We start from the raw sequence: 26,890 nt of genomic DNA, 5'->3' as shown, positions 1-26,890 counted from the left end.
ATGAGCAGAATCCTGGAAAATCTGAAGTAATGCATGTCCTCTTTATTATTATCACAAAAATGTTAATTCACTATTAATTTAAATAATATTATTGATATTGTAGATATTTACCCTATAAAATAAGAGACTCTAATTAAAAGTAATGTTAACAAATTCCAGTTGCACTAAACTCCAAAGACTGTGCCAAGATTAGCAATTGGGACAATCTTCTGAAAGAAATGCTCTGTAATCACCAGCTATCAGGACCTTTACCCAGAGGAATCATCTACTACAAGCCACTTTAGTTTTCTTAAATAAGGTCAAAATTATCTCTCTTCATCAATATTTGGAGAGGAAAAAGTAAACACTGGAAAATAATAAGTGGACAATTAATAAATACATTCAAATAACAGGTCAAGGGCAATTTATATTACTAAAAAGATACATATGCATGATTTAAAAATTCAAAATGCTGTCTTACTAATTTAGGTTTTTCTCAACATCTTTAAGAAATACCAAGGAGTAGAATAGGAATGAATATAATGGTGAAGATGATGAGAGAAAGAATAACTTAGTGTTTCAGAAAGATAATAAGAAACTTAATAAAAAATTTGAAGCAGTAGGAATATTAACCATTATAATAGTTTAGGGAAGAGGTGCAAGTTGAGAGGCACCAGAGTTTACAGTTAAAAAAGAAAACAAGGGCACTAAAATCTAGATTCCAGTGGGTTTATAAAATGCTATCTTCTGTTGGATATTAATAACAGACTTGTTACACTGAACCAATTTGTCCAACAGATGTTGAGTTAAGCCCAAGGGAATATTGCATTTCTATTCTATTCTAATAATGTAAAAGCATGAATAATTATTATGTAGGAAACAGTTCTGAAAATACATTAGCTTAAAATTACCTTCTATTCCACTTTCCACCTTATAGTTAGGTAACAAAAACCAATTTCTGAACTATAATAAAACTGCCATCAAAATGAAGGATTAAGTATCTGGTTTAAATAGTTTTTCCATGACCCAGAATTCAATAAAAGTGAATTTTCATTTGTTTTCTATGGCCTCTTGATACCAACCTAAATTCCCAATTCAATAATATCATAAGTGGAATTTTTTATAGAAAATATTTTTGAAGTTTTTGCAAATACACGAAACACTAAAAGTCTTAAAAACCAAGTACAATGTCCTTACCTCACTTACATTTAATAATTCTACCAAAATAATTTATTTATATTTTTGGGTTCATCAAACACTGAATTTAAACTCACATTTTCTGCTTTTTCTTTATCTCTTTAAGTCCCTTGTGAGCAGTGATTATTTACTTTGGCCTATGTATAACCAGTGCCAATTAACAGTGCATGGTACGATATGTACTAACAGTGTCCTAATAAATGCTTGTCTATTAAGTAGTTGGTATACTTTTCTATTTCTAACCAGTACCAAATTGTTGTGTTTAATTGCTGCTTTATAGTATTATATGAGATTTCAGAATTAAGTGATTCTCCTCAAATCTCTCAAATAGCATTAGTAGCAGAGAAGGGACCAGAAACCAGGTCTAGCTTCCAGTGCACTGTTCTATCCAAAAGCTAAACTGTGGCAAAGAACTTAATCTGGCCGATTACATTCCTGATAATTCTAATTTCTCACCTTTCTTGAATAGGCAAAGTAAATTGTGACATGATTTTGCAATGTAGACCTCTATATTAGTTCAATTACATCATAATTCCCAGTGCGTTATGGCAAACACCCAAGAGGACATTTAGCTCCTAACACCAGAAATTTGTGATTTTAAAGAGGAAGTACTCAAATTAAATAATTCTGCTTATCTAGAAAACAGCAACACTTAGCTCTATAGGCAACATTGCCACAAAAGAAGTCTGTCATCCAAGTACTTGATATCCTCATTTATTTAACTATAAGTGAAATATGAACATTCACACCGTATGTTTAATTTACATTTAGCAATTGTTAAATATTACATACTGCTCACTTTTTCTCCAAAAATCAATAAGAAGTCAATCCAATAAGAAGCTAACACAAAACCTCCCTGCCTATGAACTCCCATGATCCATACAAAAATATAATCTAGTACACTAAGATTACTTAATATGAAAAACAAGATAAAATAACAATAAGCTTAACTGGACCCAGGCCTTGAAGTTCGCAGTACCTCCCTATTTTCCCTGTAGTGACACTGAGTTTGTAACTAACAATGGACATCATACTGGGAGAAATCTGTCTCCTGGAAGTAAAGAAATAAAGTAATATTATTAATCAAACTTCATCCTGCCGTGTCTAGGTATTTATTACAAAGTGGAAAATGTCTATGGATGTAGAGGGCTGGAATCATTGCAGGGGGCTGGAACTCTGAAAAGTGTACTTGAATCTAAGACAGCAAAGTACTTGAGGCTAATTATCTACTCCATGTGAGATAATGGTTCCATAAACATATACTTAGATGATATGGTGATGTGATGGCTCTCCTTAGGATTGGTGCCTGCTGAATGTGTTGTGGTGAGTTAATAATAGGGAAGGATTGGAGGGCTGAAGGAGAGAGTCAGAGTCTTTCTGCCACAGCTTGCTCAGCAGGGAAGACTTCAGGTTCCAGACTCCAGAGACCAGGTTTCATCTTTGACAAGCCATGTGGCAGCTTGCCTGCCTCGGACCAAGGACTTTGACTGATCCTGAAGCCTTCCAGAGAGCTAGCCTTGACATTATAGCTATCACATGCCAATCATTATAAGTTAGACAAATGAAGTAGTAATGGCATCAATATGAAATTTCTTGCTGTTTCAGTCATATGTGTACTTTGCTGAGGCTAAGATGATCAAAATTTAGTATATGTGACCCCCTCTCACATACCCATACTCTCACATGCATGCAGGCTCAAAGAAAAATGTGTATACTTCCAAATCATAAACTTCTCTACTTAAAGATATTCTTACATGAACAGCTAATAGGTAAACAATAACTGACAAAATAAGCATATTAAAAAAATGCAGAACAATTAGGGAAGGAATCTGGAAAGGCGGTGGAGTAGATTGGTGAATTTCAAGCTCTTCCGATTTCCCCACAAATAAAACAAATTTGTATCTCAGGGCAAACAAATCAAGAAGACATTTTTCTTAAAAAATCAAGAAGACTTGGGGCAGAACAGGGTTCCTCCATATACAATCCCAGCAGATCCAAAGAAAGACCTGGGACCAGGGGTTAACCCAAATGAAGTGCAAATACCTCTGGATTAGCCCAGCAGAAACACCAAATGGGGGGCCCTGGAACTAGTTGTGTTTTATTGGAGCCACAGCAGGAACCGCAGAAACTTTCACCTCCAGGACCATTTGTGGAGAGGGGTCTGCGTCTGGAAAGACTGAAGGAACCTCTGCTGATGAGGAACATTAGGTCCAGCTGTGCTACAGAGATACAGCACTGGGCTAGAAGGAACCAGTATGCCTAGTGAGCAGCCGGGCGGGGATGATGCTGGCTGCAGGCACTTGCTGGAGGGGGGAGTTCTTGGTTTGGGGTTCCTAGTCAGAGGGGAGAGCTGAATTTGCAGAGGCACTATGCCCCCACCCCTATCCCAGGATTAGAGGTGCTTACACTAATCCCTCTCCAAAAAAAAAAAAATTGAACCAGCAAAGAAGAAAAGAACTCTACTATGGGAACAAGAAAGACCAGGGTTCATTTTTAAAGGAGGACACTGAGGTAAAAAAAAAACAACAACAAAAAAAACACCAAACTTCTACCACAAAGAGTACCATGAAATGGCTCTCTGCCCAAAGAGAATTTATAGAACTCAAAAAAGAATTTAAAAATTGAATGAGAGACATAGAAGAAAAACTAATAAATAAAGACCAGACAAGACAAATAAGATTATGAAAAAAAAGCTAACCAACTAGAAAAGGAGATAGATATAGAGTGTCTCAAAGACAAAAATAACTTTTTGAAAATTAGAATTGGGCAAAGGGAAGCCAGTAGAACTATGAGAGACCAAGAAATAACAAAACAGATTATAATGATTGAAAAAATAGACCAGAATGTGAAACATCTAAGAAAAACAACAGATCCGGAGAACAGATCAAAAAGAGTTTATAAGAATAATTGAACTACCTGAAAATTGTGACAACAAAAAGGACTTTGACACAATATTGCAAGAAATAATCCAAGAAAATTGTCCTGGAGTAATATAATAAGAGGGGAAAGTAGAAATAGAAAAAATGTATCGATTCTCAATGAGATCCTTTGTGGAAAACACATAGGAATATTATTGCCAAATTTTCAAAACCCCCAGGTCAAAGAGAAAATTTTGTAACAAATAAGAAAAAGCCAATTCAAATATTCTGGAGCTACAGTTAGAAATGTACAGAATTTATCAGCAGTCATAATAAAAGACCACCAGTTTTGGAATCATATCTACTGACAATCAAAATAACTAGGCCTGTAACCAAAAATATCATATCCAGCAAAATTATCTATAATAGTGAATGAGAATAAAATAGAAAATCTTCAAGTTTACTGAATGTCCATCAACAAACCTTGAACTTAATTTAACATACAAGAGCCAATATCAAAGATCAATTTCAAGGAACTCATCATGTACAAAATATATATTTTTATTTACATGGGAAATGTATAACATTATGTTTAAGATTGACATCAACAAGAGGGAAGTTCAAAAGAAAGACTGGTGCAGAGTTAAGGTAAAAATAGTAATTATGGTACACAAATGAGATACAAAGGAAGAACACAGAGGTATTGAAGGGGGAGGGAGGGTTCATAATTCTGAAAACCTACTTACATCAGGAATGGGTTAAACAGGCAACACTACATATATACTATGAAGTGTATAGCACTGTCCAAAATCTATAAAAGAAATAAGGAAGGAATAATGGGTGGATAGGGAAACAAAGGGAATGGGAAGAAGACAAGGGACAGATCCATGGTTGGGGAAAGATTAAATAATAGCAAGGCGAGTTAGGAGCAGAGTTAAAGCAAAGAGTCTGCAGGGATGGGAGAGAGGGAAGGAGGGAGGGAGAGAGGGGGGGGGGAGAGAGAGAGAAAGAGAGAGAGAGAGAGAGAGAGAGAGAGAGAGAGAGAGAGAGTGAGAGTCAGAGTCAGTCTACATATGTATATATAAATATATCCTTTCTTACCTACAGCCTGCATGGGGTTGGGGTTAGGGGTAGGGATAAAAGGGGGGGGGTGGAAATAAAGTAAAAAAGGTATACAGAAGAGAACAAAAGAACAAATTACAAGGAAGTAAAGAAAAAAATGAGCATTCATGAACAATTTCTTCTACTTATAGATATACTTTCTTGAATTGGTATTTGTTGTTACATATTTTGAATTCTTGCTGATGTTCTGCTGAGCATTTAACAATGTTATCTTTTTGTTTCATTTTGTTTTGTATTCCTTTTCTATTTTTCTTTTTTCTAGCTCTCTTTCTTTAAATAAAAAAAAATGGGGGGGAAAAAAAAGAAAAAATGCCGAACATTTGCCAGTCATAATTTGTAAAGTTGTTTGTTTTTATGTGAATTTCTATCTGTTAATGTTACTCACATCCACAAATGAAAAATCCATGTTTGAAAAGAATTCCAAATATCAATAACAAAAATGAATAAAAACACAATTCTTCACAGATACATCACTAATCATTTCTGGTGAGGAAAGCATGTAATTGGACCACAATATTAATGTTAAGATGAATCAACTAAATAAGCGTTTAAGTATTTGAAATGTTCATGTTGTAAAAATGTGTACTTAGAGAAATAAAGATCAATGTCAACAGACCTTGATCTTCCAGTTTTCAATCTAGTAATGGGGAAAGGAAATGTATAAAAATGCTTAAGATATATTCCTCAGGAAACCTTTTCTGGTCCCACAAGTACTGGCCTTGCATTCTAAGCTTGGTTTTCAACTACTAGGCATCAAATGAGAAAACATATATAAAGAATTTTGAAAATCTCAAAGTGAAATATGAAAGCTAGCTATTATCCTCATGTAATATTTATATGCCAATTTATTTTCATTCTATCTCTCCCATTAAAATGTGAGCTCTCTCTTAGAAGACAAAGGTTTTATTTACCTTTTTTTCTATCTTCCAGAACTTGTCTAGCACATAGTAAATATTGCTGTCTGAATAATACAACCAAGATGGCAACAGATCCAACAGAGAGGCCCTTTCAAAACATCATAATGAAAAAAAAATTAGAAAAAGGGAATGAACTTTTGAGTACAAGTTTCAGGAGAAAGGTCATGAAAGAAGTAGCATCAAAGTTTTAACGTAGAAAAAAGAGAAAAACTTTAACTGAGAAGACCAGAGGGAAGGAGGTGATGAGAAATAAAGTACTATTCTGACACCCCATCATGGTGTCAATGGTAGTAGCAACACTGAGTTACTGAAGGCTATGGAAAGTTAAAAGACTAAAAGTTAAAAGTTAAAAGAGCTGGAAAAGTTTTGAGTTCGATGATGAACTGTATATCAGAGATCCAAGAACCAAGTTTATTGAAGGTTCAAATTGATAAGTGCATCATTAATGGTCTTATAACAACTTTAGTACCATCCACTGAGTTAATAAGGAGTTGGAAATCTGCATAAATGGTAGAGAAATATCAGAACTGTAAAATATTCAGATATATGTCATATTCCACTAATACAGGCAAGTTCCTTGAGGGCAGGGTTGCTTGTACTTTTCTGTTACCATTCCGTTTTGGCTTTTTTAGTCTAGAACTGTGATTTAATTGGTATGAAGAATTTTTAGGGTGGAAAAATTTTCTATCAGTCGAGATCTCAACATTTATGTGTATCTTTTTTTCTTCTTCATTAGGATCATGAAATGTTAGAGGGGAATGCATAGATAATCACCTATGTTTAATGATCTAAAAGGAAGAGACCTGCTTCCTTAAGTAGCCTACTCCACTTTTGGTTAATTCTCTAAAATGTACTTCCTTGTAAAATACATCAATTTTTTCTAGTACTAATCTTTGGGGAAAAGTATAGCAAATATAATCCCTCTTCTAAGAATCTTCACATTCCATAACAAGAAAACTAAATCCAGAGAAGTTACACTAGCAAACTCATTATTCATTTTATTATTCAGTGCATCACACAGTCTATCTATTATAATTGAAAGCCAATCTCATTTTGAAAAAAAAAAAACATGAAGTCATCATTTTTCCTCACTTTAAAAAAGCCTCAATTCCTCAAGGTGAAGAAATGTGTACTAACTGGGAAAAAATATTTCTAAAATGTATCCATCCAAGCTACTTTATAAACAAAAAAGTTTAAGTCCTATATTTGAAAATATAAGTACCATATAGACAAAAAAATCAATGATAATGAGAAGATACATTACATAATAGCCAAATAATCCATCTCTGGGATCAGGAAAATTATAGAATAATATTCCATTCATCTACTATATAACTTATTCAATCATTCTGCAACTGATGGATAGAGTTACAGAACACTAATGACCTGGCTGGGACACTGATACAATCAGGAAAATGAAAAATGCAACAAGATATACACTTTTCTTAAAATCCAGTCTAGTATCCTATCTTGAGTTTCCCTGGAGCACTAAATGATTAAGGCACTAGCCCTTGTTCACAGTTATGTGTTCACAAACGTTTTGGTTCAATTAAAAATAGCCAAAACTGAATCTGAGAATGGGAATTCACAAGAAGTTCCTCTCTTGTCCTGCATTGAAAAAGCATGTAAAATACGTAAGGCTCAACTTTTAAACTCTTTTAAATACAAAGAATAAAACAACCCAATAAATAACAGTGTAGACACTGTTAAATCAAGATTCTAACTTACAGTTGTACTTTTGACTATTCATCCAAATATTTCACGGTGGCTTGCTTTAAGTACTTTTCATGTAAAAGTGGAAAAGAAATACTAACACTGCAATGGATTAAAAAGAATGGTAAGATTTGCTAAATAAATCTAGTCTACTTATATCTAAGTAACAAAGTTATGGGATGACAAAGTTACAAACTCTCCTGTCACTACTCCTGGCTCAGAATTCCCATGTTAGTTTATTAAATATTATTTATTTTTAAAACTAGAGAAACCTTTTCCTTCATGAGATACTATCTTTTTCAATATTAAAGACCCTAATCTCCTATGGTTAAAAAGATACTGGGTATATAAATTATTAACAATAATATATGATGAAAAATATAAATAAAACTTTGTATTATACATAAAAACAGACTGATAATTTTATCAATTGCAACAAAAAATATCAGATACACATATACTCTTTTTTAAAAGTTATAGGATAATTTCAATTAGTTCTTCTAAATATTCAAATCAGAGTAAGTCTTAATATATTCAACAATATAAACAAGAAAAGCTACAGTCCAATTGCCTCCAAATCTATACTGTTTAAATATTCTACTACTTCAAACAAGAGGGGAAAAAAATTGTCCAAAAGAAATATAAAGTAGATCTTATCTCAGCAGCAAGGATTTTAAATATTTTTATGATAAAGGATTTTATAAAACTTGTCCTTTCTAAGAAAATAATTCATTTAGCAAACCAAAGATACAACTATTAAAGTCCAAATTGTGGGACAAAAGTTAATTCTGAGGATTTATATTTCTTTCTATTAACATTAAAATCGTTGTTATATTTCAAAGAAAACATAGGATCATCAATTGGTAAGTGGAGTGTTTTTCAGAAGTCATCTATTTCAACTCTCTTCTCCCAACCCCTGAATTTACTTGGTAAGGGAATGCTCAAGGAAATGAAATGGCTTTCTCCAAATCACAGAGATCAATTATCCATGACACAAATTTATATTAAAAACTTGTAAGTCAGTCAAGCTTTAATCTCAATTATCAAAAAGCTGGGAAAGAAACCCTGAAATCATCTCTCATATTGGTTAAGATGAACGGAAAAAATAACAATGAATGTTGAAGGAATATAGAAAAACTAGGATACTAATATATTATTGGAGGTACTGTGAACTAATTCAACCATTCGGGAGGAAATTTTGGAACTATGCCCAAAGTTCCTACACATACCCTTTGATTCAGCAGTGTCTCTACTGGGTCTGTATGCCAAAGAAATCATAAAAGTGGGAAAAGGATTCATGTGTACATTAAAAATGTTTGTAGCTGCTCTTTCTGCAGTGGCAAGGAACTGAAAGCTGAGTGGATATCCATCAGTTGCAGAATGACTGAATAAATTATATAGTATATGAATGTTATGGAATATTATTGTTCTATAAGAAATGATCAGCAGAATGATTTCAGAGAGTCCTGGAGAGACCTACATGAACTGATGCTAAGTGGGTAAGACCAGGAGATCATTGTACACAGTAACAAGATTATATGATGATCAATCCTGTAGATGTAGCTCTTTTCAACTGTTAAGGTAATTCAAGTCAGTTCCAATGGTCTTGTGATGAAAAGAGTCATCTGCACCCAGAGAGAGAGAGCTGTGGGAACTGACTGCGGATCATAACACAGTATTTTCATTTTTAAAAAAAATTTTGTTTGCTTGCATTTTATTTTCTTTCTTATTTTTTTTCCTTTCTGATTTAATTTTTCTTATGCAGCGTGATAATTATAGAAATATGTACAGAAGAATTGCACATGTTAAACATATTAGATTACTGGCCATCTAAGGAAGGGAAAAATTTTTTGGAACACAAGGTTTTTTTGCAAGAATGAATGTTGGAAATTATCTATGCATATGTTTTGAAAATAAAAAAGTTTAATTAAAAACAATTAAAAAAAGAGAGAAACGCTATAATCACAACTCTAGGCTAGGACCAACAGAACCAAATATAGTCCGGTACAGGAAAAAATTGGTAAGAATCTGCAATAAGCTAGACGACTAAGGATTTTTTTAAAGAAGCAATTTGAAAAACTTTCCGTCATTAAAGAGCTTATGATCCATTAAGCAAAGAATTCTTAAACAAATAGCAGTCACTAAAACCAAGAAAAGAAGACTTTGCCTCTCTTCAGAACATGATTCATAAAGGCATAAGGTAAAAGTACTCAACTACTTTTTACTCACAACCCCCTTTGGTAATGAGGCAAGAAAACTACTTTTTCCCAGTATAAAAATGGATAGTGAATTAGGTAGAAAATATTTTGCATCTAATGACAGGCAGCAGAAATATCTTCCATTAGGGTTCAAGGAGACACAAAATAGCTTGTTGAAAAAACTTATTGGAAAAATTAATAGTGAGTCTTATTTTTACCATATATTTTGATTTAATCAACAAGAAAAAAATGGACACATTTCAGGCTTTTCCTCAGAAGATAACATGTTCCCTTTGGAATTATAACAAAATACGAGTAGTTATGTGGAAAAGAAATATTTTGTGAATTTGAAGTAATTGAATATTTGTAATGGTTAATCCCCTAATTTCCACCAGTTTTATAAATATTAAATATGTACTTTATGCATTTATTTTATATCTAGAACTTGACTTCAATTCCTGATTAATACATTATATTAAATATAAATTATGTTGCTGGATATTTATAACATAGAGATGGTTCACAAAAAATTTGAAAAAGAAAGAGGATCATAAAGAAATAGTAATGACTTTCTTAGGAATAGCAGCCCAATTTTATTTCTTTTAGAAGAATGCTATTAATACAAGTTAATATAGATTTTAGAAAGATTAATCTATCTCTCTATTCATCCATCTATCCACAAGATTATCTTGTGGAAAAGATAAGAAAAATTTTGACTAGATGACGGTCCATCCATCCATCTATCCACAAGTTTATCTTGTAGAAAAGGGAAATTTTGACTAGATGATGGTACAATTAAGATAGATTTGGAACTGGTTCAAAAGCCAGACTCAAGAGGAACCACTGACAATTTAAAGACAACTTGGAAGGAATGGTTAGTGAGATACTTGGGTTCTGTTTTTGGCTTTATGCTATTTAACACCTTTATTAATGACTTGCATAAAGATACATTTCTAAAACTTTCTAACATAGTAAACTGAAAAGACTAACTAATAAAGTAAAATTTTGAATCAGTATTCAGAATGGTCTTAATGGGCTAAACTGTTAGGCTAAACAGAATATAAGAGAATTTAATAAAGATAAATATGAAATTCTTACTCTTTCATTAAAAAAATCTTAAGTCCATGGGGGATATGGATAAATAATAGTTCATGTGAAAAAAAGATTAATATAACAATCAAGAAAGTTAATGTCATCTTAGGCCACAATAAGAGAACATAGTTTTCAAGAATAAGCAATGACAGTCCTTCTGTATTTTACCCACATCTGGAAAACTATGTTCAATTCTAGGTAACACATTTTTTAAAGGATGTTAATAAGAAAAAAATTTATATTGGTCCTGGGCTAGTTGAAGGAAACTGGAGAGATTTATCCTAAAAGGGAAATTTGTTACAGCACAGATTGAACTATACAACATAAGATATCCTTTCCAACTCTTGAGTGTCTATAACTTTAAAAATATATGTACAAGCTTCTTTTAATATATGTATGCTCCTTCTATTTCAGAGATTCAAAAATTTAACCACTCAATGTGATACATACATCTGTTCATTTTCTACTCCCTAAACTAATGGAAAAAACTGAAAATAGCAAATAATCCAGATGTCATGAACATTTGGCTTTGGAGTGCGCTCTAGCTGATTTACCTTTCTAATAACAATTTTTTTTCCTTAGACAACTATTAAATTAGTTTTATTCCCTAAAAACAATGTTTCTTAGTCAAACTGGCTACTAAATACAATAATATTTAATATACAAAAACACTACAAATATAATTCATATGGAATTATTTTCAGAATACAAACATCAAAAAAAGTTCTTCCATTGCAATTTAACTCAAGACTCTCTTCTCAAAATTAAGAAGCAGAACAGAATCCAACAAATATTGAGAAATTGTAAAGCATTCTTATAGTCATTATTCTACTCAAGAATTACAAAAATGATATTACAAAGATAGTCTTTCCTCTTCCCCCCCAAAAAAAGAAGAAAAAAAATTTTTTTCAGCAAGATTCCTTCTACCTTTTCTCTGGATAGATAATCTATTTTTCTGAGAAGGGAATCTTTCTTTCCAAGATTCAGATTATTCATGGCCTTTCGTCTTGTCTAGAACACACAGTCAAAAGTATACAACTATCTTGACTAAAAATTCCAGGGAATCTTAGGGTACAAACATAAGGAAAACTAAGTGAGTTAAAGATGTAGTTTCTAAAGATAGATTATTAAAGACCAAAATATTAGTTTTCTTTCCTGCCATTTCTTCCTCCTTAAACTCCTCAACCCAAAGCCTGACTAATTGTCAGAATAACAGAAAGGAATCTTAACAATTTAGTAAAGCCTCCTCCTCCTTGACAGATGAGGAAACTGATGGTTAAAAAAATTAATTTGCACAAAGTCATAAAGCTGATTAGTAGCAGAATTGGAGCTTACAACTTGGCTTTCTCACTACAATATTTTTTTGTTGTTGTTCTTAAGGAGCATGCTCCTTTTCTGCCTGGAGCTCAAATCTACTTCTTTGGCTTAATATCAAAACTATTCTATTAGTCAATAAGCCCAGTGTCAGTTTATGTTCTAAGAGCCTACCTATAGCACTAACAAAAGCTATTTGACATTATTTAGTATTAATTTATTTTCTTTTTCCCCCTTACTTTATAATTTTAGGATTTAATCTTGATAAGTTCTTCTTTCTAATTTACCCCCCTCCCCAAAGATTTGCTACCTTTTTCCTCTCACCTTCTCCTGTACCATGAGCCCCACCACAAAAAATTCCCTAAAACTTTTTTGAACACACATTTCATCAGATCATACGTTTTTAGTTGCAAAGAATTTTAAAATACCATTTAGTTTGACTCCATCATTTTATAGAAGAAAAAATTGAAGTACCGAAAAGGATAAAGCTTATTGAGAATCATAAAGATAGGAAATAGCAAAACCTGGAATCAAATACAAGTATTATGATTCAAAATCTAGTGGAATAAGTAATTTTTCCATCCTTGTTTACATACTTAAATTTTTTTTGACAATTTTTCTCAAACGTGATTTCTATAAAGATTTATACAATCTGACAGATTTTAAAAAATAAATATTAGTAGCAAATCATATAATAATCAATGGCACAATATGTCCAAATATAAGTCCAACACATGTAGTCTGCTTTAAAATTATGTTAAATGATATTTGGTATTTAACTCATAGTCTTTCAGTTTGTTCTCCACATGTCTTCAAAATAGTTAGAATTGTGTAGCAATCTTCTACTCTAAAATTAAGCTGTTGTAAAAATACAGGAAAGGGAAGACTAACACTCACAACCTTTAAGAACAGCATTTGATATTTTCAAATTTTATTTTATCCAAAAATAGCATTTTATGAAAAAGTGACAAATATATGACTTTATTCAAAATTGGATATTGTAACATATTTTCTTTAACTTACCTGATTCAGTACACTGTGTAAAAGATCCGTAAATCTGTTGCAAGGTGCAAGAAAAAGCTGTAAAACAAAGAAGAAAGTTTCTAAAAATCTGTCAAATCAGGTTGAATTCCTCTATAGATGTGACATATATATGCGTACATATACACACATACACAAATTGCACTTAACCCTCCTCCTCATACTGTTTTAATATAAATCAAGAGCAGAGACTCTGAACCATTTCTATTTACATAAGAAAACAGAAACCATACTAAAACTTGATGAATAGTTTTTCTGTACAAAATTTTTAAATTAATGTTGATATTTATGTCTTTTTAGGATGGGTAGAAAGTAATTTTAACCAAAATGGTCAAATCTAATTTGATCATATGGAACAAAATGTGATTATACATTTATATATATAAATACATCAAAAAAGCAAAATACCTGATATTTACATAATTTTAAGGATTGCAAAGTGTCTGACATGCATTATTTCTTATGTACTTCATAACAATTCTGAGAAGTAGATAAAGAGAGATGGGGTTTTTCTGTGAGCTTACCTCATAAATAGCTTTGAGGTGACCTTGTTCTTACAATATTTACAAACTTAAAACCTTACTTATACCTCCAAAGATATTAGAATGAAGTTTTTCATCAGTTATACTTTTTTTTTCGTATCCTTAGGCTACAAGACTTCTACTTACATAGGAGAATAATCCAACAAGATCGAAGCCTTCTAATATTAAATATTTGTATCATTAGTTACACTCCCCAGATTTTAATGGGTTCCTTTAAAAATTTAATTCTTCCAGAACATCATTATGGTATTTATTTGCTGAATGTCCTAAATATGATCAAAAATTATTTCAAATTTAGTACCACAGGGCTTTATTCAATAAGTAGAAGGGGAATGAGATAAAAAAGTTAATTAAAAAAAGAATTATTGTTATTGAAATAAAAATAGTTATTGAAATATTATTGAAATGTTATTGAAATTGTTATTTAAATAAAAAGTTTATTCATGAAAAAACAAAACAAAATATATGCAAATGCAAATCTAACACAATAACTTAAAAAAAATTTCTAATCAAATGTCACTGAAGTGGTCCAATAATCTTTTATAAAATAGGATCCACTTATTTTCACCATTATCAGCAAATTATGTATTATGATAGACTAGAAAGCATATATTCTCAAGAGACAATTTTCTTGTTCAAGGACTATAACAATGTGCATAATTAAACTATCAAACTGTAAAGAAAAACATGAGAATTAGTAGGAACAACAAACGTCTTCATCTGTTTTAAATTAAATGAAACTTTATTAATAAATATTTGTGAATATATGCCAGAAGTCTGTAAAAATCTATCCTAATACATGGTTAATACAAAATATATAGGCAAACTGGAGTGGGGAACAAAGAAAGTAACAAAACTAAATTGTCTTTCATCCACTATAAATATATCCATTAAAACTGTTCTTTCCAGTTAACAATGATATGTTAAATGGTCACATTTAATGGTCTTTTCTTGGTGAACTATCTGGTGGCACTACTGACACAACCCTCTAACTTCGAGGAACTCTCTATTCTGGGCTTTCTTGAGACCTCCTAATTCTTCTCCTGAACCTGGTCAGACTTCTTCTTGATCTCTTGATCCATACCTTTATCATATTTCCTAACTGTGCATATAAATTTCTTTTATTGGCCTTAGATAATTGTGGCATATAAATAGAAGGCTTCTGTGAAAAACAAAGACTTCTACTGAAAAGTGATAATTCTCACAATAGGTAGACAGAATATACTAGGGTGATATAGTAAAGTTTTGTTTTGTTTGTTTTGTTTTGCTGAGGCAATTGGGGTTAAGTGACTTGCCCAGGATCACATAGCCAAGAAGTATTACGTGAGATCAAATTTGAACTCAGGTCCTCCTGACCACTGCACCAACCAGCTGCCCCTTATAGTAAAGTTTGAGGGCATGAAATCATTATTAACTGGAAAGAATAGTTTTAATGGATATATTTATAGTGGATGAAAGTCAAATATCAATAATATGGGGAAGAGATAAAGTATGACATAAGAATGTAAAGGGGATGACTAGGTGGTACAATGAATAGAATATTGGGTGACTTTGGACAATTCATTAGACCCTTAGTTGCCGCCATTCCTCATCTATAAAAAATGAAGACATACTGGAGACGGAAATGGGAAACCATTCCACTATCTTTGACAAGAAAATCCCATAGACAAAAATTCTTAGAGACATATAGAACTAGATTCAACAACAATAGTAAATGCTATCAAGAATTATTGTAAAGTCCCCCATCCCTCACCCTCAAATCCAAAAAGGCACTTCTGGAGAAACTTAGGGAAACAAATATGAACTTATATAGAATGAAATGAATAGAACAAAAAACTGTTTCTGGGATAACAACAATGTAAAGAAACATAAGTGAAAGACTTAAGAACACTGGTCAAAGTAAATACCAACTATATTTTCCAAAATACCAATGACAAAGCATGACAGCCCATTTTTGATAAGTGATAGATTTAAGATGCAGAATGAGACATAAATTTTTGAACTGTGAATTTTTGAATGTGAAAACTTTTTTTTTACTTTATTTGGCATATTTATAATATGTATCTTACTTAATAGTTGGTTAGAGGGAAGATAAGAGAATTACAAGGTTCCTCCTCAAAAAAAAAAAAATTCACACAATACAACCTAACCCTCTCATTCATCTTAAAATGCATATAGAAACTAAATTTTATTTAAAGTTACTAAATTCTGAATAGCTGGAAGTTATACCTAAGAATTTGTTGTACAGTGTTGCAAACTTGCTATTATAGTCCTTTTTATTATCTAGAAGTAGCTACCTTTTTATAGTTCAGATTTTGGTGTGGAACTAGACTGAGAGAAAGAATGAACACTAAATTGTATAGATGTTATATTTACTTGGGGGAGACCTGTATTATTCAGATAGAACCTACAATTATGTCAGTCAGTATAGGTCTATTTTCCTGGTGTTTTTCAATAAAGATTTATCTCAATCATATTTTGTCAATAAAGTAAACCAAGCTATGACCAAATATTAATTAAGCAACTATCAAGGGGCCACAATAAACTTTATTTTATTTTTTTCTTCACATATGGCTACAGTCTAATATTTTAGAAATTTTGTCTATATCATCATGTTCAATTTGAGGGGCATAATTTTTAAGAGTCTAATATATTGAAGAGTTCAGAGGAAAGATCATCAGACAGGAAAGGTCTTTGAATCCATATCATATAAGGATTAGTTAAAAGGAACTGGCTATGTTAAGTTTGGAGATAAAAACTTAGGTAGGATATATTATCTTTAAGTGAGTGAATGGGGGTCAAAAAAAAAGAAGTATTAATTAGATCTGTTGTACCTAAGCCCAGAAAATTTAATCAGGACCAAAGAGCAGAAGTGGGAAAGAAGCAAATTTAGGTCTACTATCAGAAAAAAACTCATTTTTTTTTTTTTACAGTTGCACTTAGAGAAAAGAAATTACTAATATCCCAACTTTAGAGATAAAGAACCAAATTTTAAATGGATAAATAATTGGCCTCCAAGTAACACAGCTAATAAAAGAGAGGTTTGGAAGTAGAAGGTATATGTCTAACTGACCTCTGATTTAGTACTTAACCAAGTGTTTGTGGTTGTTTTTTTTAATGAATGAAGGAAAAAAAATTTTAATTCGATAATTAGAAGGAAATAAAAACCAATTTATAAATCTATGTACTATCTTACTTTTCCATAATAACATTCCAGTTTTCTTAGGAAAATATAAACATAAACACATATAAACATATGCATATGCATGTATAGAAGTATTTTCAGGTAATTTTTAGTATAAAATATTCCACAAATCTGAAAATGCCATCAAAACAGTTTTTAATAATTTTAAGTGGTCATCTCCTAAGCATATAGGGGGGAAAGAAAAGATAGATTAATTTACCGTATAAGTTTTATTTAAACTTTATTTATACATGCAAAGATAGGCAAAAAGAAGACAAAAGTATCAAACACTTATGACAAGGAATTAGCATTGGCTATCAAGACAATTAATTGCTTTAATAAAATTTCAGACTGCAACATAAGCCCATAAAAAAGAACACCATTTCAGTATACAACAAAATCTAAAGCAGTAAGAGAAATTAAATAGCACTCAAAATGACTACAAAATGCATAAAACCTCTAGATTAATCTACCAAAGCAAGTAAAATATTGGTATAGGTTCAATTACAAAATGTTCCTTAAAGAAATAAAGACTTCAAATACCTGAAGAATTATTCAGTGATTATGGCTAAGCCATGCCAATATAATCAAGATGACAATACTATCAAAGTTAATTATAGTTTTAAAGTTATACCAAACAATCATATAAATAAAATAAGAAAATTCATTTCACATCTAAATTATAATGAATAAGGAAATAATGAAAAGGCAGAAATGAAGGAAGAATACTATGCTATAAACACTAGTTATCAAAACCATAAACTAAGATGTTTGGAAAGCCCTGATACAAAGTAGGTACTATATGAAAATGTTTCTTCCTTTCTCTTCCCTATCTCACCACCATTCAAATATTGGTTAACTAAGATCAATGGCAACAGACTTGGTAATCAAGAGGCAATTAGATGCAATAGATTCGACAAGCCAATGTTCAATAAAAACTTCTAGGAAAATTGAAAAGTATTCTGTAAGATTTAGACTCAGACCTACTTCTTATGTCAAATACCACAATCAATTCAAAATGGAAACATGAATTGAATATTAAACACCATTTGATATAAAAATTAGAAGAGAAGCAGATCATATCAGACCTTTTTCAATGTATTGATCAACTGTTTTCTTTTTTTCCTCTTCCTCATCTTTTTTTTCCCCTTAAAAAAATTAATCTTTATCATATGAGAATTCACTCTGAAAGGCTAATGTGGAGAGTTTAAAGTGACAAATTTAAGTGACATAAAAATAAGGTATCAGTAAATTAGTTTTTAAATTACTAAAAAAAATCCAATTTGTTTATTAGAAACAGCAAAATAGTCCAATGGATAGACCCACTGTACTTAGGAGACAAGATGATCTTAGTTTTAATCTTAACATATTAAATGTGTGTGACCTTAGGCAAGCCACTTAACCTTGGTTACCTCAGCTGTAAAATGGAGGGGATATGTTAACATATCCTGTTTAACATATCAGAACCTAACTCAAAGGGTTGAGAATCAAAAGAGATGATAGTACATGTAAAGCTATAAAGCTTAAAGCATTATATAGATATGAGCTATTGTTTCTGAATATTTCTTTTCTCCTTTCCTTACTCCACAATTCATTCCTGGGTAATAAACATCAAAAAAAGAAAGGGGGAGAGGGTGGAGGTGGGAGGAGCAGTTATGCAAAAGTAACCACACACCACCTAACTTAAAAAATTATTTTATATTTTTGGTGATATGAATGATATTGTTTTAAAACAAAATCAAAGCCAGATATTCCAAATTGGAACTAATATCTATGAGGACATGGCAGATATAGATGCTTTATTGAAAAGATGATGAAAAGACAAGAATACTCAACAGAGAGATGATCACTTTATAAATCTAGGGATGTTACTGGAATCTATGAGAATAGTATAGGAAGATAAGAATTAATACCATCTGTTGCATAAAAGAGAGGGAAAATCTTAGGCAAATCATATAACAACTAAACCCCTGTAATTGTGTTAATACAGAACTACAAAGCATATTCTTGTCTTCCTGATTTTACACAATTTACTGAATTTAAGCAAAGGATGACAGTACTAACACATTTCTAAACCTTTTTTTTATACATAATTAAGAAACTCTTCAGGTTAAAAAACACCCTTTTATGCTATTCCACTATTGAGTGGAAAAATAATCTTCATGGGAATGGAAAATTAAAACAATGAAGAAACTACACTGTGGTAAAACTTAAACCCAATTTAAAAACTTGCCAAATTAATGTGTTTCGTCCATTTTTTTCTCCACTATACCTCTGAAAGACTGAGTCTCTTTATTTCCCTGGAAGTCCAAGGGCTATGTAGAAGATAATTGACATCTATGCTATGTCCTGTTATGGTTTCTTCTAATTTTATTTTTGTACATTTTTTTATATTTTAAAGGTAATTTAAAAATCTATAAAAGTTTCAGGATACATGTCAATTAGATATTTAAAAAAGTGAGAAAAATTCAACTTCAAAAATATTGAAAATTTTATAAGAAATTATTATATTTACCAGCCTATATTTTGCTAGAGTCTTTATTTCAAACCTTTTAATAAAAGACAGTTGTCTCCTAGGATTTGAATTGGTTTTGCCTGGTTATGCTTATTTTTCTAATACACTAAATATTTATAGGAAAATGATCCATGGGAACAGAAAGGGGAGGAGGGACACAAAAGAGAAGGTAAAGAGGGAGAGAAGGGTGACCAGAGTATTTTTTTAAACTTCAGATAGAGGAATAAAAGAAAATCCAGAAAAAAGCAAAAATTGATAAGCCTAGAAAGTTAAAGTGAATGCATAATATATTTAAAAGGTGTTTTTAATAAAGATAAATAATTAAGATACACAACTTCATAGAAAATATTTTTCTTTTTAATATACACACATATATGTATGTATATATAAATGCTCATTTTATATTAATAGTTAAGTTCTGAATTAAAACTGCTTTAATAAACTAAGGAGAAGGCTCATCTATTTACTGTAGAGAATCCAATCTCTCACTCAGAGTTATTTCTTCATCAACTCTTCCTCTTAAAATTGTGAGCTCCTTTCAAGGTTTTGCTCCTGTACAACTAGGTACACTCCCCAGTTTGGCAGTGCTGCTTCTGAAACTGTAGTATGTATAATTATCTTTTTACCTGTTTTATTTAACATCCTAAGTAGGCTAAAAAAAAAAGTCTTCAGGATTTGATCAACTTAGCAGAGAATTCATTGTTCTCAAATGAGCAAGCAATAACTTCTTTTCCAGTAAGTTATACAAAGACAGCTATCTGGTTCTAAAAGAAGATAAGCTCATTGAGGGAAGGGATTAACACCTTAACACTAAACCATATACTCATTTCTAATAAATGTTTTAATTAACATTGAATTTCAGAGACTGTATCACTATAATAAACATTCTTTGAGCTAAGTTGTTGCTTTCCCAAATCGTCCAGATATAGTTCTAAATCATGAAGGAAAAAAAAAATATAAGTGCACTCAAATCAGAATCATCTATTAAAAAACAAACAGGTGAACAGTCATTCAGTTACATATTTTTAATTTAAAATTTTAACTTTCAGTACTTTAGGGACATTTCATTACCTGGGTAAGGATTAAATTTTACTGCACCCTGAATCATCCAAGCTACTGTCAAATCTGATAACAGAAGAGTCTGAAATCTTATCTATTGCTTCCTTAAAAATGACAGAATGGCCTTAAATTTAAATCAGCACTCTGATAAGGTATATCGAGTTGTCATATGAAGAATGGCTTATATTTAAGGTGATTCTGTTTATGTGAAGTGACAAGTATTTGGGCTATATTGAAGGAGTAAGCAGTTATTACACATTCCAAGTTGGAAAATTGAAGGCTCCTATAATTTATAGGTATAAAAACTAGACATCATGATCTATAAACATAAATAATACTATTAATTTTAAAAGAATATGTATTTAGCAATACTGTAAAGTGTTTTGGGTGTGGTCAAGATAGACTCAAGTTCATGTTACACCACTGACATTTAGAATTATGGTCAACAGTTCTGATGGATCAGGCCATCCTCAGCAACGAGATCAACCAAATCATTTCTAATGGAGCAGTAATGAACTGAACTAGCTATACCCAGAAAAAGAACTCTGGGAGATGACGAAAAACCATTACATTGAATTCCCAATCCCTATATTTATGCACACCTGCATTTTTGATTTCCTTCACAAGCTAATTGTACAATAATTCAGAGTCTGATTCTTTTTGTACAGCAAAATAATGTTTTGGTCATGTATACTTATTATGTATCTAAGTTATATTTTAATATATTTAACATCTACTGGTCATCCTGCCATTTAGGGGAGGGGGTGGGGGGGGTAAGAGGTGAAAAATTGGAACAAGAGGTTTGGCAATTGTTAATGCTGTAAAGTTACCCATGTATATATCCTGTAAATAAAAGGCTATTAAATTAAAAAAAAAAAAAAAAAAAGAGGGAAAGGAAAAAAAAATAGAATTATGGTCAAAAACTATCTAAAATTGCAAACTCCTCATAATGGAAGGAAAAATGCTGACACAACCAAATAAATAATATTGTAAACCTGAAAAAACACTAGGTAACAACTACTATTAATATGAGCTATTAAAATATTTGTATAAGCTCATCAACAAATTATAGACAATAATACTTAAAAATTATACGATTGTACCTCTAAATACCCTCAAAACTAGAGAGAAAAGTAAGAAACATCCATCAAATGGTCCTGGAAACTAGGCAAAGACATCTAACCTATTTTTGGCATTTAAAAAAATGAGATATTTCTAAAAACCTTTAATTTTCAGGTTCCCACTATTCAAAAATTGACCATATGTTAGGACATAAAGACCTCAAAATTAAATTCAAGAAAGCAGAAATAGTAAATGCTTTCTTTTCAGATCATGATGCAATAAAAACTACATTCAACAAAAAGTTAGGGGTAAATAGACCAAAAAGTAATTGGAAACTAAACAATCTCATCTTAAAGAATGATTGGGTGAAGCAGCAAATTATAGATACAATTAATAATTTCACTCAAGATAATGACAACGATGAGACGTCATACCAAAATTTGTGGGATGCAGTCAAAGTGGTAATAAGAGGGAATTTTATATCCTTAGAGGCTTACTTGAATAAAACAGAGAAAGAAATGATTAATGAATTGGACTTGCAACTAAAAAAACTAAAAAAAGACCAAATTAAAAACCCCCAATCAAATACTAAATTTGAAATTCTAAAATTAAAAGGAGAAATTAAAAATATTGAAAGTAAAAAAACTATTGAACTAATTAATAAAACTAAGAGTTGGTAGTTGGCTCTATGAAAAAACCAATAAAACAGATAAGCCTTTGGTAAATCTGATTAGAAAAAGGAGGGAGGAAAATGAAATTAGTAGTCTTAAAAATGAAAAGGGAGAACTTTCCACCAAGGAAGAGGAAATTAGAGAAATAATAAGGAGTTATTTTGCTCAACTTTATGCCAATAAATTTGATAACAAGTGAAATGGATGACTACCTCCAAAAATATAGACTTCCCAGACTAACAGAGGAGGAAGTAAATTGCTTGAATAGTCCCATTTCAGAAAAAGAAATAGAACAGGCAATTTTCAGGTTCCCAGAAGCCTATATAGTAGTTTCTCCCATATCCAAGCCAATCAATTTCATAAGATTTATATGTTCTGTCAGACATGTATCTTGATAGTCAAGAAAATCCAAAAAGCATTTATTTAAAAAGTAACTATGTTATTATGAAATATTAAAAATATTAAATACTGGAAATACAAAAAAAAAGTTAAAAAAAGGTCCCTGCTCTCTCATATTGACCACATTCTAATAAAGAAGGCAACATGCTAACAACCTTGTACAAAGAAGAAGATATAAGTAAGATTAGTCTCAGAGGGAAGACAATAAGGGTAAGGAAGACTGGGAAAGCTTCTTGCAGAAGATAGGATTGTATTTAAGATTTGAAGCAAACCAGGAAATCAAGGTGAGGAGGGAAAACATTCCAAGTAGGAAGATAAGAAGTGAAAATACCAAATAATCAACAACATCATTTATAATAGCCTTTTTGTGGTGGCAAAAATTTGCCAACAAAAGTTATGTCCATCAATTGAGGGATGTTTGAATGAGTTCTGGTATACAGTATATGAGTGTGGTGAGTACTACTGTGTAGTAAGAAATATATGATTTCAAAAGATATGAGAGGACTTATAAGAACTGATTCAAAACCAAAAAAAGAATTTATACTATAGCAAATATTACCAAAAGAAAACAATTTTTAGGACATAAAATGAAATATGAATTAGAATCAGAATAATGCATATGTACAGTACATATGCTTTAAAAGCTCTGAAGAGTCACATAGTAGATGTATTCTTAATTAAACAAGATACAGAAAAATACTTTCACTACATGAAACTGAAAAATTTCTACAAAAAAATCTACTTCATCTACCTAGGAAAAGAAGGAAAGCAATCAAAAGAAAAAAAATCTGTAGCAAATTTCCCTGACAACAGTTTGGTATCCAACGGAGATATATATGAGACTAAAAACCATTCCCCAAGAGATGAACAGTCAGAAGAATAAAAACAAACAGTTCTCAAAAGAAGAATTGCAAAGCATTAACAATCATATGAAAGAATGTTCCAAATCACTAATACTAAGAAAATTTGAAATCAAAACAATTCTGGTTTCATTTTACATACTACAAATATGTAAGGATAAAAAAGTGCCACAATCAATGTTAGAAAGGTTGTGGGGAACACAGTCACATTGATGGATTGTTAGTGGAGTTATGAACTGATATAAGAATTTTGGAAGGCAATTTGGAATTATGCAAATAATGAGACTAAAATGTCCATACTCTTTGACCCAGAGATTCCACTGCAAGATTTATACTCCAAATAAATGTCCATCAGTTGGGGAATGATTTATCAAATTGTGGCAAATGAATGTAAGGGATTAATTCAAGGCAATTAAGGATTTGAGATATGGAAAGATCTAAATAAAGTAATGCAGGGTATAAAGTAAGAGTCAAGAAAACTATACACATGATAATAACAATGCAAATAGAAAATTACACACAAATCAATCATGAAAATTGAAAAATTGTAATGGCCATTTGAAAAAAGAAATATGAAAAGGACACTCCTAAGCTATCCCTTCGTGGGGTTGGGAGATCCACATTTGCTTCCCATTTTGCATGTTTTCTGATGTTTTCAATGTATTAATCTATGCTGCTTTTCCTCTTCTTTTTTTACTTCTTATGTTATTATAAGAATACAATGACCATTGCATTTTATATCAATAGCAATGAAGAAAAACATTCTATCCAGTAATGAAAAGTAAAGAATTTAATGGGATAATGAGATATGTACTTTTCATAGAAAGACATTGAAGAAATTTCTTTTGCACGATTATTCATATTTCTGAGAATACTCCATAAATATATGCAATGTAAAAATAACAAGACTACATGAATAAAACTTAAGGAAGAAAAAAGGAGAAAGCTGCCGTATCTGGTAGAGAAACAGTAAGGAAGCCAGGGACACAAGATTGAAGAATAAATGAAGAGGATTGAGGAGTAATAAGACTGAAATAGTATAGGATATGGAAAACTTAAAAAGCCAAATATAGTATTTCCTCTGGAAAATACTAAGGAGCCACTGAAAGTTACTGAACTAGAGGGAATGACATAGTCAAATTTGTGCTTTTGGAAAAACAATTTGATAAATGAAGGATGAATTGAAGTAGGAAAGACTTGAAACTCAATCAAGATTCTGATAACTATTGTCTACCAACCTCCAGGACACTCTGAATCCTTCCTTAGTGAGTTCAGTACCTGGCTCACAGTCTCTCTCCTCCCCAATTCCTCCCTCTAGACAAGAAATTTTATTATGAATAAAGTTAGAGATAGAAATATTCTTTCAAATACCCTAATTGGTGTTCTTCAATTTATTCGTTTCCGATAACATATTTCTCTTTCTCAATTACACACTTGGATTTTGTCCTCATCATAAGTGTGCCAACTCCATACTCATAAACTCCGAAATTCCTTTATCTGATCAAAATCTGTGGTCATCATGCCTAATCTTTTTCCTTGCAAAGACAAACCCTGTTCTTCATAAACTCCGAAATTCCTTTATCTGATCAAAATCTGTGGTCATCATGCCTAATCTTTTTCCTTGCAAAGACAAACCCTGTTCTTCCTCCTCACTCTAACCTCTAATACTCAAGCCATTAGTTGTTTCCCAGAACCTGCACAGACAATAATCTCCTTCCTTCTCTATCTTAACTGCTTGATAAACTGGTTCAGTTCCATAAAGTCCTCTTCTCTAGAATCCCTTAAACCCTTAACCTGTTGCCTGACTTTACTCTGCCAAATCTCATTCTTGAAATATTCCCACCATCTGCTGCAGACATTCCTTCTACTCAATCACTACTACGAAATGAATTTGAAGATCATAAAATTATGATAATTGAATTCACTAAAATTTTATGTTATATAATCAATATTGGACCCTCACTGTAGCAAAGCAGTATTTTTAAACACTTCCAATTTACTCACTATCTCTTAATCATCCCAATGGATTTCCCAAACTTTTTCATCTCATCCGATTTCAAGCCTCCCACAGCAACCTTGAACCTCATCTTTTCAGCTGAGAATCTTGCCTTAAATAGCTTGTTGAATACTATATGATGATCAATTCTGATGGACGTGGCCCTCTTCAACAATGAGATGAACCAAATCAGTTCCAATAGAGCAGTAATGAACTGAACCCAGCTACACCCAGCTAAAGATCTCTGAGAGATGACTATGAACCACTACACAGAATTCCCAATCCCTCTATTTTTGTCCACCTGCATTTTTGATTTCCTTCACAGGCTAATAGTACACTGTTTCAAAGTCTGATTCTTTCTGTACAGCAAAATAACTGTTAAGACATGTGTACTTATATTGTATTTAATTTATACTTTAACATATTTAACATGTATTAGTCAACCTGCCACTGCAGGGAGGGAATGGGGGGAAGGAGGGGAAAAAGTGGAACAAAAGGTTTGGCAATTTTCAATGTTGTAACATTACCCATGCATATAACTTGTAAATAAAAAGCTATTTAAAAAATAGCTTGTTGAAAATATTAAGGCCATGTGCTGAGAGCACTCTCTTTTCCCCTCTTCTTCAGCTAACACCACTAAGATACCACCTGCCATTTTCTCCTTTCATATCTATTTCACACAAAAAAAGAGATCCTACACATGTACAGATGATACTATTCTTTCCCATCTTCTCCAACAAATTGCTCCCTATATCATTCCCACTCTTTCACTTATCTTCAAATTCTATCTAACAGTTTGCCAAAAAACATTTTTCTGTTTCCTTCATTCTCACAATACTCTCACCCAATTCATTCATCTTTGTTAGTTAAAAGTCCTATATCTCTTCTTCCTTTTGTGGTTATTCTTTGAGAAGGCTGTCTATTCTTAATACCTCCAATTTCTTTCCTTTCATTGTCTGCAGTCTTGATTCCAACATCATCATTCAACTGAAACAGCTCCCTCCCAAGGATCTCCTAATTGCCAAATTTAACATATTTTCTCCCACCCCCTTCCTTCTTAACCTCTTTGAAGGCTTTGACACTGTAGATCAACATCTTCTCTTTGATACTCTTTTCCCCTCCTGGGCTTTCATGACAAGTAATCTACTCCTCTCTTCTGATACTCTTCTTA

The 26,890-nt window shown here is 31.7% G+C and overlaps 1 protein-coding gene across 8 annotated transcripts in view; it reads right to left on the bottom strand.

The window, feature by feature from the left end:
* Nucleotides 1-26,890, bottom strand: part of NCOA2 (nuclear receptor coactivator 2) — a 406,774-nt gene that overhangs the window by 162,294 nt on the left and 217,590 nt on the right. For all 8 annotated transcript variants that reach the window (XM_031946275.1, XM_023495974.2, XM_031946278.1 and 5 more), the window contains one exon: nt 13,414-13,470. The gene's annotated coding sequence lies outside the window, so the exon portion shown is untranslated. The remainder of the gene's footprint in view (nt 1-13,413; nt 13,471-26,890) is intronic.

The sequence above is a fragment of the Sarcophilus harrisii genome, chromosome 1, assembly GCF_902635505.1.
Source record: "Sarcophilus harrisii chromosome 1, mSarHar1.11, whole genome shotgun sequence".
Classification (NCBI taxonomy): domain Eukaryota; kingdom Metazoa; phylum Chordata; class Mammalia; order Dasyuromorphia; family Dasyuridae; genus Sarcophilus; species Sarcophilus harrisii.
This window is presented reverse-complemented; position numbering and strand designations above follow the sequence as displayed.